The sequence below is a fragment of the Myodes glareolus genome, chromosome 17 (assembly GCF_982192425.1).
Source record: "Myodes glareolus chromosome 17, mMyoGla1.1, whole genome shotgun sequence".
Lineage (NCBI taxonomy): Eukaryota > Metazoa > Chordata > Mammalia > Rodentia > Cricetidae > Myodes > Myodes glareolus.
The window spans coordinates 6,530,676-6,545,242 of record NC_142042.1 but is presented as its reverse complement, the minus strand read 5'-3'; the positions used below and the strand labels follow the sequence as shown (position 1 = coordinate 6,545,242).

The window sequence follows — 14,567 nt, the reverse complement described above, 5'->3', positions numbered from 1 at the left end:
GGCGGGGACCCACCTGGAAGCGCCGCGGCGCCGCTGTGGAGCTTCCTGCGGCGGAGGGCGCTCGAGCCAGTGCGCGGCGGGGGCCGAGGGCGGCCACGCGGGCGGCGCCTCCCCGAGCGGCCGGGCCCGGCTCGAGAGGTGAGCGGGCTCCCGGGGCGCGTGGCGGGGCCGGCCGGAGAGAGGGGGGAGACCCGGGGAGAGCGCAGCGGAAGCGCGCGGGGCCGGAGCCCCTCGGACGGGCGCCGGGAGGGGGGCGGCTGAGGCGGCGGCGCCCCCACGTGGGCCGGGCGCGCGCGCGCGTGTGCGTGCGCGGCGGAGGGGGCGGGGAGGCCCGCGGATGCGCCGGGCGCGAGGCCCACGTGACGCTCACGTGACCCGCGGCGAGGCCGGCTGAGGTCGAGTTCGGGTTTGTGTGCGGCGCTTCGGCCGGCGGAGGGCTCCGTGCGGCTTCCGGCCCTGCTCCTCCCGCACTGGAGACTCGAGGGAGACGCACGGGGCGGGGAAGGCTTGCCCCTCCTCCCGTCGTTCCGCCGCCCTCCGGTCCGAGAACGAAGCACACTTCTCAAAGCCCCGAAGTAGTGATTTTTTTCTCTCCCCTCGCCGCCGCCATGTTGGTTCCTGAGCACGCCCGCGAGACGCTAGTGGGTCTGTATCGCGAGAACTCCCGTTTCTCGCGGGACCTGGTTGGCAGAGCGGTTGTGCTGGATGGCGGATCCCTGGGTTCCGGGGACCTGGGACCTGCAACTCTTTTTTCCAGCAGGCAAGTTGTCAGGGAGGGGCCGGGGCGCGTGCCCTGGTCGCCGGGAGCCTTGCCTGCGCGCGCCTTCTCTGCCACGGCGACGGCCAAGGCTGTGCCGTGCGGACGGGCCGTCGGGGCGCTGCACTCCTCCCGCCCCCAGGCGCCCGCCACCTGCCGAAAGCTGGCCCGGCGGCCGCTGTCCCTCGGCTGCAACCCCCTCTGCCGTGGTTCCAGACAGTTTCTGCCCAGTTACCCGTTTCCTAAAACATTCCTGCCTTGTTTACTTTTCTGTTGCCCGTGGCTGCGGTGTCTTTCCCCAGTCGCCTAAGAGAAAGCCTTGTGTCTGCTTGTGTCCGGGCATCACTTAGTTACTCACTTGACCATTGATTCGTTCTCAGTACCCTGGCGGTTGACAGGAGCTTTTGGCAATGTTTGGAGTCCCCTTCATCCCTGACAGTATCTGAGGTCAGAATAAAATCGTTATGTACGCGCTCGATGTAGGGCTTTGCCTTTTAGTGTTACTGATACCCTCTCGATATTCGTGGTTCTAGGTTGCATAAAATGATAGGTCATGTTTTCTTAAAGTGACCACTCTGACCACTTCTAGTATCTACTCTTAAATGTTTACTGTATTTGTTTCAGTTATTTGTATTCCGAAGTATAAATGATGCACAGTCGGGAAACCAGATAATTCATTCATATAGTTTCTCCTCCCCACCCCCACCCCTATATTTGAAGCAGGCTCATTTTGTAGCCCAGGATAGTCTAGAGCCGTAGAGCTAACTAAGTAGGCCCCAAACCCGCTGCAGTCCTCCAGTCTCAGCTTGCCTACTGGTGAGATGATCGGCGGTAACCATCACACCGAGCCACATACACTGTCTTGGTCAGTGTATGTGAACCTGTGCGCGGTTGCTTATGGAGGCAGACGAGGGTATCTCATTCCCTAGGAGCTGGTGTTACAGGAGTTTGTCAGCTGCTCAGAAACGAAGTAGATGCGGGATCAGAACTCTGGACCGAGGTGGGCGGGGAGAGAAGTAAGCACTCGCAACCACTAAGCCATCCATGTTGGTCTTTTGTTTGTTTTTTCAAAACAGGGTCGGTCTTTGTAGCCTTGACTGTTCCAGAACTCCTTCTGTAGGTCAGGATGCCTTCCTACTCACAGAGATCCTCCTGCGTCTGCCTTCCCTGTCCTGGGATTAAAGGTGTAAGTCACCACCGCCTGGCTGATCTGTCTCTTTTTAAACTACAAAAGTATTGCTATATGCTTTTACCTGTTACAGTTTACCAGGGTCCCTCAGTCTTTTACCCTATAACCTGATCATTGTGTGAGCTATGCTTTAGTTTGTCTTTTAGGAAGGGGAGCTAGATAAAATGATTTAGTGCAAAATCTGTCTCCTGTGAACACTTTCTTAAGTGGATATTTTGGTGGTATGTACTGAAAATTTCTCCAATAATAGAACTATTTTTTTGTAGTGGAAATGTTCTAGGGTGCTGGTGACTTTGCACAGAAAAGTCTTTCTAAGACATAGATTTAAGGGAATTACCACTTGAGTTTTATAATTTTTAACATACTATATGTAATCATACATTATGTGTTCTAAACTAAAAACATGTCAGTGCATTGGACTTTTTCACAAGTTTATTCGCTCAACTAAAGTAAGTTCTTTTTAAAAAATTTTTTTTAAGTTAAGAAAAATGTATATTTTATGTGTATGTGCCTCTGTGTGATGAAAGTCAGAAGAAGGTGTCTGTCACAATACAGTCATTGGAGCTACAGGTGTTTGTGAGTCACCACGAGGGTGCTTTGAACCAAAGGGTCCTCTGGGGGAGCAGTAAGTGCTTTCAACTGCTGAGCTGTCTCTTCTAACCCCACAGAGTAACAGCCCTGACCGTGCCATTTAGTGAGCTCACTAGAATGCTAGACCTCAGTAGTTAATACTAACATCTACTTAAATTAGAAGATGTTAAGTATCTATAATTTTTTGTCATTCTTCTGAAAAAACTTAGCAGCAATAGAGTTCTATTTTACATCTTTTAAAAACTAGGTAATATTGCTCAGGCTTTTCTGGAATCTAGGAACCTCTTGCTCCAGTCTCTGGAATTCTGAGACAGCAGGCATTCATTACTAAATATAAATCCTCCTATGTTCATCCAGCTTGTTACACTAATAATAATTAAAGAAAACCATACACGACTCAAACGGTGTACTTGTTTGTTATTTTAAAAATCAGTCTAGTGCAGGTTGGCTTGTGGAGGAATGGACCTGTTGAGTTATGATATTAAAAGACAAATAGTTTGACAGTGGCATGGAGCTGTAAAAGCTGTAGAGAATAAGAGGGTGCAGATAGGCCACAGATAGGCCAGAACCCAAGAATAGGCAGGCTCAGAATGGGGGGGAGGGGGACACTTGAAGTGACAGGTTCTTCCTTTCAGGGTGGGTGTGGGGGTGCTGTTAGTTTTTGACAGGTTCTCACGGTGTAGACTTGAGTAGCTTAGCACTATGTGCAGACCATGCTGGCTTTGAATTCATGGCAATATTTCCACCTCTACCTTCAAAGTGTTGTAACTGCAATAGGGTGTACGACTGTCCCCAGCTCTTAAATGTTTCTTAGACTATTCTGCAGTTCACTTAGGTAGCACTTGTAATAAAGGCTAGTAGATGAAGTAGATATTTAATTGAGAATGTGTGGAGTCTTTAGTAGACAGTTGAGCTGGACATGGTCGCTTATGCTTGTAATCCCAGCACTGGAGAGTGAGGAAGAAGTGGATCATTGTGCTTGACACCAGCTTGGGCACAGAGATTTCGAGGCCATTCTGGGTGACAGAATAAAAACCCCATCCTTGAAATACCCAGAGGAAAAAAGAGAAGCCATAGCTACACAGAGAAACCATCCCTAAAAAAATCCTTAAGTGAAAAAATTAAATGAGTAATAAGAATAAGAAATCTCTTGCAGCTGTTGTTTTACACACTGTTTTTGGTGGTGAATTTTGTAAATTATCAATCTTTTGCAAATGACTTATTTTGCAGTTGAAGAAAATAAGAAGTATTTTGGATGAATCATTGTTCATGCAGATTATAGTAAAGTACACAGCCAGAAATGTCAATAGAAGTATGTTGCGGGTGCTTTAAAAAGAAACTATTTCAAGTAAAAATTGAGTTTGGCCTTAAACAATAAGTAACAGTTGAGTATTATAATAGTATTTTGGCAGCTTTTAGTATAATTGTGATACTTTTTTGTATAATTTTCTGTAATTAGTACTTTGGTAACCACTGTCATACTAGAAAAAAAGTGTATGCGTGAGTCATACACTTTGCAAAGTCCCAAAAGGTGTGTATGGCTTCTGAAACTCACTGTCTGGACTTGGTGTTTTTGACTTTGCACATCTTACCTTCCTGTTGTCTTCTACTCAAGTAGTCTTTCTCTGTGTGGTGTTGTACAATAATTTCTGTCTTGTCAGATGAGTGAGTTCTGTAACTTTCCCTGAGGACAGTGTTGTTGCCTGAAAGTCAAGCTAGTTTATTTCTCCTCCTCCCCCTTTTGTAGTGCTGAGAATTGAGCCTAGCACTTCAATCATGCTAGATAAGCATTACACAACTCAGCTGTTACCCCAATTTTCTACCCCTTCCCTCTGTCTGCTGTTTTGAGGACCTCCGCAGGAGGTTGGCCTCAAGCTGTTTTTCCTCCAGAACAGTGATGAGTCTACTGGTGTGTCCCACCTGTGTCTTTTATATGATTTTGGTTTTTTTAGAGACAGTTTCTCTGTATAGCCCTGTATCTTTCATTTTTAAACTTAGTCTTCTTTCTTACATGTTAAGAGTCCTCCATCTAATGTTTATTGAGCTGCAGTGAGCTTGATCATTTGTAACATAGCAGAGATTCTGGGCCTCAAGCCATTGGTAACCCAGCTTGTGGGGAGACAGTTCTCTCCTACTTTATGGGTTCCAGATTAAATTAGGTTGTCAAGCTTGAGGGCAAGTGCTTTTATCTGATGCGCCATCTTGATAGCACAACCAGTTGTCTCTTAGTTGATTTGTAAATTCAAGGAAGGCCACGTGGTGGTGCACCTCTAATCTCCTTTAATCTCTTCACTTGGGAGGCAGAGGCAGGTGGATCTCGGTCAGTTCGAGGCCAGCCTACAGAGCGAGTTCCAGGACAGCCAGAACTACGTACAGAAACCCTGTCTCAAAAAATCAAACCAAACCAGCAAACAAATCTTCAAGGCAGATACATCCTGTCTGTTATATTTCTTTCTTTTTTCCCCCCTCCTCTTCCTTTAGTGCTGAGGGTCAAACTCTCCCAGCCTCATTTTGCTTTATTACACACTTATCATTTAGAAATAAAAGTTTATGTCTTGGACTGTGGTGGCTCACACCTTTAATTCTAGCACTTGGGAGGCAGAGGCAGGCAGATTTCCATGAGTTTAGAAACCATCTCTCGAGAAACAAAAAGCAAGCAAACAAACAAAACCAAGTTTATGTTCTTCATAAGTGAAGCGAAATAACACTTTGGGTTCATATGGATGGATTACTTTTCAAGATTATTTTCTTGGAAACGTAAGTTTTGTAGAATTACTAACATCTCTTTAAGAAGTTTGTGATTACTTCCATGTTAGGTCTCAGGAACCTGGGACAAAAAGGCTAGCTAGGGTGTCTATTAACATGTCGAAGCAGACCTGCCCCACCAGGTTCTTCAGTATCCCTCCATCCCTACCTGTACAGGAAATGACTGGCATCCCTACCCTGTACCCTAAACTTCTCCAGCCCAAAGACTGGGCTGCCTTTCCCTATTTAGTCATTTTGGTTACCCGGTCCTTTTGTCTACCCTTTTCCCTCTTGATGTCCTGGCCCTGTCCTCTTCCTTCCCTCCTTCAACTCACATGGCCTGGCCCAGGGACATGTTCACTCTGGGCTCTCCCAGATGTCTCTGCCTGTGGCTCCGCTTTCCCTTTCATCTGTAATAATCTTTCTGCTCCACCATATCTAGGAGTAGTGATGTCCTTCCTTTATTTTTTATTCTCCCCCACCAGCACCGCCACAACTCCCAAACATGCTTCACCCCCCCCCCCCCAGGGCTTTGTACCCCAGGCTGGCCTCAAGCTTGCTACATAGCTTAAGGTTGGTCTTACATTTTTTTAAACCTCCTGCCTCCACCCAAATGCTAGGATTGTGAGCCTGTGCTTTCACAGTTAGCTGTAATATTTTCTATACTTTCCAACCTTTACTCCAGACCTAGGCACACAAGTGCTCTAACACTTAATACACCTGAAGTGAACTATCCCACTAAGTTTTGTGTTTGTTTACATTAATATTTCTTTGCTTGGGGAGACGTTTTGTTTTTTCCCCTGCCCTGTTTTTTTAAACATGTAAATAAATACCAGTAAAGTTTTTTACAAGTTCACAGCTGAGTGGATTTGTACAGATTGAGCTGACTGGATGTTATCACAGAGAAGCCCCAAAAGTCTTGTACCCTTTCTCTGGCTGTTAGCCATTCTTTCCTTCCCCTGTAATTTTGATGTCCAGGACAACACAATTGTGTCCATCTCAGCGTAGAATGTGTGCTTCATTGTGCTTGGCTTTTTGTGCTAACGTTGTGAGACCGCCTGCTCTGTTATCACTTCCATTTGGAGCCTGAGATGGGGATCTCAACACTAGACGTTTTTTAGGAAGTGTGAGGGGCGGCATTTGTTCTAATGGAGTGTAAGTAAATAGTGTATTTTGAGTTTCTGTCATTACTGCCTTGCCTCAGTCCTCAACTACTCCCCACCTCCCCCACTCCAGTCTGTTCTCAAGACTGGAGTCCAGTGTCCTGACCAGCTAGTGCCTTTTCATTACTTGGAAGCTTACTTTACATACTTGGAATTCCTCAGGTAGTAGTGACTCCTGGGCCAGCGGTAGGGGGTTGCTTTCGAATCTTCAGTTATTAAAAGACTATTGAGAGAGTCCAGTAAGAAAAAGTCCTAATTTAAGTTAAAGCTGTTCTGCATTCAAAACACTTATGCACATGTTTGTATGCAGATTATAAAATCATGTTGTAAGCTGCTGTGCAAATGTGTGAGTCATGGGAGACCCTTACCAAGTCAGTGTCTCTTTCAGCCTGCCTTTGGATGGAAGTGCGAAGCTAGCCCTTTGTCTTCCCGTACCACTCTGCTCTCTTAACTTAAAGTCATTAGGAAAGATTCATTACTGAGTTTTTGCGTATGATTTAAGCACTGTTAACTGCTGAACTCTGTCCAGCTCTGTCTGGATTTGATGGAACGTTTAGGAGAACATTGTATTACGGATAGTAGAGGACAGAGTGACATGGGATGGTTAGAGTTGTTTATCAGTCTCAGTGAGTGTGGGTGTTTGTGTGTTGCGAGTGATGAATCACTGGTCCTTGAGCAGATGTTCTAGTCAGTTATACTCAGTTCATAAATGCCTTGGGGGTTGGGGGCCATGATGCCCAGGCTAGCTTCAAACTCGTTGTGTAGCCAAGGGTGACTTTGAACTCCTAATCTCCTGCCTCCACCTCCCAAGTGTTAGGATTCCGTGTGTGTATTATTTTTCTTGGCCCACAAACGTTAGTGTTGGTGAACTAGTCCCAGTGTTTTCTGGCTTGACCTGCATACTCTTCTGTTAGCCTACTTTGACCAACAAATTTTTGATTAATTTGTAACTATAAGGCACAGGTTCTCAAAGTTTGTCATGCTTCATAAATCACTTAAAAGATTGGTTTGCTTTACTTTGTTTTTGAGATGGAATTTCATTATATAGTTCCAGGTGGTTCTGAATAGAAAATCTGACTCAGCCTACTAACTGCAGGATCATGTATATCACTGCATTGCACCCTGCTTGGTTTCAGAGTTTTTGTTTTGCTTTTTGAGACTAGCCTCAAGACTAGCCTCAGGCTTGTCATCTTTGTCAGCCTCCCGTATGCCATGCTGAGATGACCGAACTGTGTCACCAGCCCCTGCCATACCTGACTTATTCCATCTTTTAGCTCCTGGGTTCTTCGGGCTCTGCTGTCAGTGTTTGGGGGTGGAGAGGTATGCACTGTTTATCCTCTGCAGCGGGCCTTGACTCACGCTGAGCTAGGATTTGTGACTTCGAGGAATTTCAGGACTAGCCGGAATAAAGCAGAATTGTAGATTTCATTAAAGATGTTCCAACACAGGCTTTGGCATGAGAGATAGGCCAAAAGAATACTCAGAAGAAAGTAAGGCTTGCTGGAGTGGAGCACACGGGTGTGGGCATCTTTAAGGTGAGTTCCTGGGTTTTGTAGGATTTTGGTTGTATTGAAAATTGCTGTCTTATCACTGATACGTCCTTAAAGGTACCTAATAGAATTATAAAGTAGAAGTCTAGCCCATGGGCTTATGGGAAAGTAGAATATCTTTGCTGTTAATAGTTTTTTTTTTTAAATTATTTTATGTGTATGGGTACCTTGGAGGCCAAAGAGGGTGTCCGATCCCCTAAAACTGGAGTTACAGAATGCTGTGAGGTTCGTGTTGCTGCTAGGAGTTGAACCCAGGTCTCTGGAAGAGCAGCTGATACTCTTAACCTGACCGACCTCTCTTCAGACTGTTGTGTAGATTCTCTGGCCCTGTCCAGGAATGGAATCAGGCCCTCCTTGCTCAGGATCCTGGATATTCAGCCCTCAAGCTTAGTCATTGCTACATTAGCATAAAGTACCTGTATATGAGAGGTGTGGTGGCAGCCTTTATAGCAAATATTAACTGCCAGATTTGCTTCTCAGCTACTGAGAGACGCCAGCTAGACTCTGGGATGGTGGACTCCTTTCTTTCCGTGTCCCTTAATTTGCCCGTCTTCTCCCTTGCTTCAGAGCAGGAGGCTTCTTAATACTGAAGAATTTAAATAGTATGTTTGGCATAATTTTGAGATTTTTAGTTTGTTAATTAAATAATAATACAGTACTAATGAAAATCACCATAGCATTTGATAAGGTTTTTTTCTTTTTTTGCTGGCAATTTAAAAGTTGAAAAGAATTGGGACTGGAGAAATGGCTATGAGGTTGAGAGTTTTTGCTCTTGCTGAGGACCTGTGTTCAGTTCCTATCACCCATGTGGTGGTTCACCGTCATCTGGAACCATCCATTTCCAGGGGACCTGACTCCTTCTTCTGACCTCTACAGGTACCAGACACAATACTAATGCTTGTAAAATGAACAAAGCTTTTGTAAAAATTATTTTCTGTTTACTTTTAAGTGTGTGTATTTTGCCTTCATGTATGTGTGTGCACCATGTGCATGTGTGTGCACCATGTGCATGCAGTGGCTGCAGAGACCAGAAGAGGGCGTCAGATGCCCTGAGGCTGGAGTCCCAGATGGATGTGAGCTGTGTGGGTGTTTGGGAAGTACAGCAAGCTCTTATACTGCTGAGACATTGCTTCAGCTCCAAATAAAGCTTTCAAAAAAGTTTAAAAGAATTGCTGGAATAGCATGGGTTCTGATCACTGGTGGAGAGCAGTGAGAGATTTGGAATTGATCATTATTGAGCACCTGTTTGTGGCAGGTGCCCCCTTTTTGTAGTCATGCTCTTGGGTGGTATAATATAGAGAGCATTATTAACTCTGTAAGTTTAAGCAAATTCCTTTATCTCTAATCTGTATTTTCCTTAGAAATAAACCTAGTGCATTCTAGTTGGAATCTATAAAACAAAGACTTATGAGTACTGCTGGTTCTTACTGATGTAGAAGCGGGCAGCCAGGGTTTGTCACATGGTGACATGTGTCACTCGTAAGCCTATGTTTTTCTAAGACTCGCAGCTATTAACTGAAGTGTTTCAGTTAATAAGTAGTGGCTGTGTCAGCTTGGAGTTTTAGTTGGAGTTTTCAGAAAGTTCAGAACAAAGATAGGCAATGATTATGACCAGTGTTAGTTGTTAGTGCTGACAGATAGCTCTTAATATTGCAGTGTCACTGAAATGACAGCAGATTCTATTGAGTTTAGAAAGCTGTGTGAGTAGTCTGAAGAAGTTATACCCTGGTTGGGTGTGGCGCTACACGTCTTTGGTTCCAGCACTTGGGAGGCAGAGACAGGTAGATCTCTTCAGTTGGAGGCCAACCACATCTACATAAGGAGTTCCAGGCAAGCCAGGGTTACAAGATGATCTGCAGAAACAGATAATAGCACAAAACAGCACTTCCCTACCCGAGCAAATGAAGTATCAGGCTGGACCAGTAGGGGTCCATGTTGGCAGTATACATTTATAGCGCTGACTTCGCTCTGAAAGCTATTTTAGGAAAGGTGAACTTGGGGAGAACTGGAGCCGTGACTCGAGCTTCTTCCAAGGATCCCAGTTTGTTTTGAGTACACGGCCACAGATAACACCATATGGCATCAGAGGATACGTTAGTGCTGAGCTTACCAGCATGTGCCAGCATGCCGACCTTCTGTGTGGGTGCTAGAATTATACTTAGATCTTCATGTTTGCTTAGCAAGCACTTTACTGAGTGTCTTCTCAGCCTCCTGAGTGCCCTTCTAGATGTAAGACCTTTTGTGACTTACACTTGTGATAATTTCTGAGTTATTTTGCTTTTTACATCAAATGCCATTGGGAAATGCATTCTTTTTTTCCCTGACATAGGTCAATTGTCAGAAAATAGAGATTTATCTTATACTTTAAACAACCTTTAAGGCCCCTTATAGACAGCTTTGAATATTTATTTGGGGTTTTGTTGGAGGAGACCGCTAGTTAGTTTTTGACCCCTTAGCCTTGAAATAATCACACAGAAACTGTATTAATTAAATCACTGCTTGGCCCATTAGCTCTATCTTCTTATTTCTTAACCCATTTCTATTAATCTGTATCGCCATGTAGCTGTGTCTTACCGGCTAAAGTTTCAGCGTCTGTCTCCAGCAGCAGGGCTTCATGGTTTCTGTTTGACTCCACCTTCTTTCTTCCCACGTTCAGCTTAGTTTCCCCCGTCTACCTCTATTCCCTGAGCAGGTCCAAGACAGTTTCTTTATTAACCAGTGGTATTCACAGCATTCAGAGGGGAATCCCACACCAGGGCTTCTGTGCCATTATTAACTGTATCATTTTCTGAGCATGTTTTAAAGTGACTGAAGGTGTATGTGTCTCAATGAACTGGGCCCTATGTTCCGTTTCCTGCACTGCACACTTACAGAGAGCTGAAGTGCCGTCTAGTGTGCGAACACAAGAAGATTAAGATGAAAATCATGTTAGGTGAACTTTATTCAGGTATGAGGTTTGTGGCTACTACCTGTATTCAGTGTTAATGAATGAGTCAGCAACGTTAAATAAGGTATCTTTAAATAGAAATCCACATAAAGTAAGGATGTGTGTTGATAGGTTAATGGATGTATTGACTAAAAGGTTGGCAGGAATTTAATACTGTTTCACTAACTACCATCTTACTCAAGTCAAGAGACTAAAGCAAAACCATAGGATGGGGGACTTAAACACCATCTCTCCCCCCCATTTCTTGAGGCTGAGAACTCCAGCATCAAGGCCTAGAGAGAGACTCAGGTGCAGACCTACTTCGTGGTTTATCCCTACTGATCTCTCCAGGTGTCCTAACTACCCGAAGGCTTGAAGCTGACTAACCCTAGTCAAAGGAAAAGTGACTCCAGAGAAAAGGAATTCAATTTGGATCAATTATCTGTATTATCTGATTGGTTGGCTTGTCTCTTAAATCTTCTAGAAGATAAGCTAGTACAGAGTTTCCAGACCTTATGGCTAACTGTTCAGCCCCTGCACTTCTAGATAGTAGGTGGCTGTCTTCTGTATTAGTAGAGATAGGGAATGAGTCTTCAGAGGACACTGACTTCAGTTTATGTCTTTGTTTAAATTGTTTAGTCCTCGCTTTATCCTTGCACTGGGTTTTGCTCAGAATCTTCACAGCTGTGGTATAAAAGTGTTCCCGATACTCTTCCAGCCAGTCTGTGCTTTAACTTGTAGAAATGTTGAATATAGACAGCCATTGGGAGGAAATTAGCATAGACTGTGCCCAGACAAATGTACGTTCTTCTGGGAAAGGTCCTTATTATGCACCTACAAACTCATAACAGCTTTGTTGTCTGCTTACGACCTTGATCTTACAAGATCAAGCCAGTTACTTCACGAGCCTTCATCCCTAACTAAGGAGCTAGACATAGTTAATGGCTTCTGGGGGAGAGCTAGTTTCTATGTGGGTGTGGCTCCTGCTAGATTGAGCGAGTTCCAGAGGTGGTTCCTGTACTGAGAAGCTACACACAACAGAAATTTAAGTTGGTGGGTCCCTAAATTAAAAAGACTTAAACCTAGAGGTAGGGAGGGAGGTGGGGGCAGACCTGGGAGGGGTTTAAGGGAAGGAGTTCATACATTGTGTGAAAATTTTAAAAAATATTTGTAAGATGATAATGTAATTATACTTTAATTTAAAACATTAAATAAATATAACATGTAAAAGGTAACAACTATACCACTCCCAAGACTCTGCTGCACCTTCAGTAGTTAAATAATGTTTTCTAGTCTAAAATGGGAATAATGAAAGTCTGGAAAGTGATGTTTTGTGTTTTGTTTTATTTTTGACATGGGCTTTCACTGTGTAAGTCTCGCAGGTCTCGAACTCACAGAGATCTGCTGGCCTTCACCTCCCAATTCATGTGCCACCACACCCAGCCAACCATAGATTGTTGACGGCTTTAAAAATAATGAATATAGTATCTAGTTGTCATACATAGTTCATACTAACAGTTATTGCATGCACTTAGTAATTTGTGCTATAGTGCTTTTGGTCCTAAGTATGATTTATCTTATTTAGTACTCAGGGCAATTGTATGTAATAGTGTTTTCCTTGCCTTAAACCAGTGATTTTTCAACCACAGGTTCCCTTAAAACACAGGTCACAACACCTTTTGGGGGTCAAATGATCTTTCTCTGGGATTGCATATCAGATATTTATATTACAATTCTTAACAGTAGCAAAATTATGGTTATGAAGGCGAAGCAAAATCATTTTATGGCTGGGGATTACCATGACGTGAGGAACTGTATTAAAGGGTCACGACATTAGGAAGATTGAGAACCACTGCCTTAAATGAATGAGGAAAATAGGGGCTGGAGAGGTGGCTCGCAAACGAATATGATGCTCTTCTGACCCAGTGTAGTTCAGTGTAAGGAGCTTACCCGGCATGCACAAAGCCCTAATTCAGTCCTCTGCAACTGTAAAAACCAAGTTTGTCTACAGTCAAAATTTCTGTATTGACACAAAACAAAACAAAAAGCCAAGCTACATACTACTGTTCCCAAGTTTACCCTTTTCAGCATCTCCCAGAATTCAATAACAAGTAGCATTTGATTGCAGGTACCATTCACTGACTTGTCTATCTCTTTCCCTGAGTGACAGGCCTTCCTGGGTTCACATTTCTGCTTTATACCAACTGGCACCAAGATCACAGACAACTGCTTCAGTTTTCTCACCACTAAAACAAAACTGCTCACAGAGAAGACAGAGAGGGCAGTCAGTGTATACAGTGTATGGTAAACGTTAAGTGCTGGTTCCAAGTGCTCCTTTTTTCTTTTTTTTTTTTTAATTAAATTGTGCATGTAACCATATATCATGTATGTCATGGTATATGATCTTTCTTTTCACAGTTTGTGTCCCAAGGGGCAAACTCAGGTTATCAGGTGACGGCAAGCACTTTTACTCACTGAGCCACCTCATCAGTATTTACTTGAGACAAACAAACTATAGATTAGCTTGGACTACCCTCAGAGTCCTAGTAATTATCCTGCCTCAGCCCCCTGGATGCTAGGATGACAGGCTTGTAACCCAACTGCATCTAACATGTTAAGCTGTTAAAGTTCATTTGTTGATTGATACATGGGTATTTGAGTAATGCGAGACCCTGTGTCCTCTGTCATAGAGCTTTCTAGAAGGAATCTGAGGAGGAGGTGCCATAGCATGATCCTAGAGAAAGCAGCACTGTGGTAAGGGAAGAAACCTAACCCTTAAGAAAACTTGCTACAGAAAGTAATACGGGTATGGTTAAAGGCTAGGCCATCATGTGGGGAGCGGAACCCACAGGAAAGTGGTGGAGTGTTTTCTGGTGTTTGAGAGACTAAGTGAACTCAGACTGAAGTCTCCAGTCCTACAACATTAAACCCATCTCTGTGTCTTGGGTTACTTGCTCTCTGATCTTGAACCTTGATTGAGTTAACCTCTCATTGTGACTCAGCAGTAAACTGAGAGGTCTAATAGTAATTGTGATGGGTCCTAAATGAGATATAGAGTGCATATGTATAATTTTTTTGTTTGTTTTGTTTTTATTTTTTGAGACAGGGTTTCTCTGTGTCGCTTTGGAGCCAGTCCTGGCACTAGCTCTGTAGACCAGACTGACCTCGAACTCAGAGATCCACCTGCCTCTGCCTCCCAAGTGCTTTGATGAAAGGTGTGTGTCACCATCGCCTGGCAATAACAAATTAACATTTTGGGGTGGGGTGGATGCCACAATTTGTGGAGATCAGAAGGTAACTGCTTTCCCTCCTACCAGTATGTGGGATGCAGGCAAGCACCTTTCCTGCTTGGACATCTCACTGACCCTGACCCTTCTAGACATATCAGGAAACAATAATATTTGTTGTTATGAAATGGAAAAAGTAGGATGAGATTTACTTAGGTATATAGGTTGATTATATGTGGGATGTTAAGGCAGTTGTATAGAGAAAACTACAGAAATAAACCACCTAGGGTAAATTGGAGTGTGAAATATTAAAATCCTGGAAAATAGGATAGTTTGCTTGAGATTGGAGACATTGGCCAGTAAATGGCAGTGGTAGACTGAAAAAGTTGCATAGGACCCTTAGAAAGGGCTTTGTCAAG

At 44.0% G+C, this 14,567-nt stretch overlaps 1 protein-coding gene across 7 annotated transcripts in view; it reads left to right on the top strand.

Annotated features, from left to right (window-relative positions):
• Zzz3 (zinc finger ZZ-type containing 3) overlaps nucleotides 1–14,567 on the top strand; it is a 66,186-nt gene continuing 51,619 nt past the window's right edge. For 2 of the 7 annotated variants that reach the window (XM_085677531.2, XM_085677529.2), the window contains exon 1: nucleotides 1–138. The gene's annotated coding sequence lies outside the window, so the exon portion shown is untranslated. Of the gene's footprint in view, nucleotides 139–418; nucleotides 761–1,833; nucleotides 1,944–14,567 lie in introns of those variants that run through there. The other 5 variants (XM_085677530.2, XM_085677528.2, XM_085677532.2 and 2 more) reach the window with 4 other exon arrangements.